At 72.3% G+C, this 1,591-nt stretch overlaps 1 protein-coding gene across 4 annotated transcripts in view; it reads left to right on the top strand.

Moving 5' to 3' along the window:
- The window catches only part of CHD7 (chromodomain helicase DNA binding protein 7), a 132,460-nt gene that overhangs the window by 1,037 nt on the left and 129,832 nt on the right, over positions 1 to 1,591 (top strand). The window lies entirely within an intron of this gene.

Here is a 1,591-nt window from a genome sequence, read left to right as displayed (position 1 = left end):
GGCACTTCCCCGGGTGTAAATGGCTTTTTGTTGTGCTGCGGCCGGCCGGCCGGCCGCCTGCCTCGCCTCGGGGGAGGGGAGGGCACCGGGGAGCCAGAGCGCCGGCGCCCCTTCCCCGTCTCTTCTTCTCCCCCCTGCTCTCCCCCCGCCGCTCCTCTCCGCAAGTTTGGAGGGTGACTAAAAATCCGGGAAAAGTTGAGCGAAACTGCGCGGCGGGGGCGGCGGGGCCCAGCGCCGGCCGGGATGGCCGCGGGAGCGCTTCCCCCGCTGACCACGCTGACGGCTCCCGGCGGCCGCGGCGGCACAACAAGCGCTAACAAAGTGAGGGCGCTTCCCTGCCGCGCACGGCCCGGCCCGGCTCGGCCCGGCACCGCCCCGTTCCCCGCTCCGCGCCGGCACATGGGTCGCCGGGGCCGGGGCCGGGGCGCAGCGGGGGCACCCCCAGCGGAGGCCGGGCGGTGGGTGGCGGCGGGCGGCAGGAAGGCGGGCGGGGAGGGAGGAGAAGGAGGAGGGAGGCGGGAGCACGAGGTGCCGCTCCGGCCGCCGGTGCGCGCGGCGGGGGGATCGTCCTGCCCCGGCGGCACCGGGAGGGGGCAGGGGACGGCCGGCGCTCCCCGGCGGCCGGAGAAGAAAGAGGAGCGGGGAAAAGAGGGAGGGGACGGGAAGGGAAGGGAGAACGCTACCCGAGGCAGCCGGAGCGGTGCCGGCGGACGCCGCATAATAGGGGCTTCACCCCACCGGGCACCTTCGCTCCGCCGGCGCGGTGCGGCGCGGGGCCGGGGTGGGCGGGAGGCGCTGCCGCCGCCGCGCACATGGGGTCGGGGCCGGGGCGCTCCCCTCGTCGCGCTCCCCCCCGCCCCGTTCCGGGCCATTTTGAGGGTGAGCGGAAAAAGGTGGTTTGAGGCCAAAGCGGTCAGGGCGCGGAGCGGGGAAAGGGCGGGGGAGGTCCGGCCGCGCTCGTTCGGCGGGGCGCGGTGGGGAAAGGAGCGGAGCGGAGCGGGGCCGCCGGCGGGCGCTGCGTGCGGGGCGGCGGGGAGCGGGCAGCGCCTGTGCGTGTGCGCGGGTGTGTGTGAGAGAGCGGTGGCGGGGGGAGGGGGGCAGGGTTGTTAGTGAGTCTCAGGGAGAAGGCGCTGCAGGCAATGAGCAGCCATCATTACGTTGCCTTCATTTATCCCGGTAGCGCTAAATCAGGGGACGCGCTCCCACGCCGGGGGAGCCCCTCCGGGCGCGCCCCGCGCCGCCGGGCCGGTGTTCGCGGGTGGGTGTTCGGGGGGKCGGGTCGGGGTGCTGGGGAAGGGGGTGGCCGTGGGGCACGGGCTGGAAATGGAGCCGGTTTCCCCGGCTCCCCCCGACAGCCCGCTCACGCCCGGGTTTAAAGTAGTTGTTTTTTAAACAGACAATGGACAAAAGGAAAGTAGCGATGGATGCCCGGGAGCTCCCTGTCCGCTGCGGGGCCGCGCGGCGCCGCGCAACTCTCCCACACTTACCCACTTTCTGCCTTTGTTTTCGTTTGGGAAGGGGCCGAGCGTGCCTCCCCACAACAGAAAAGGGCGATTTTTTTCATTTGCGAGAAGCTTTTTTTTTTTTTTTT

This window comes from Malurus melanocephalus, unplaced genomic scaffold, assembly GCF_030028575.1.
Source record: "Malurus melanocephalus ecotype Western Australia unplaced genomic scaffold, MMel_1.1 scaffold_303, whole genome shotgun sequence".
Classification (NCBI taxonomy): domain Eukaryota; kingdom Metazoa; phylum Chordata; class Aves; order Passeriformes; family Maluridae; genus Malurus; species Malurus melanocephalus.
This window is presented reverse-complemented; position numbering and strand designations above follow the sequence as displayed.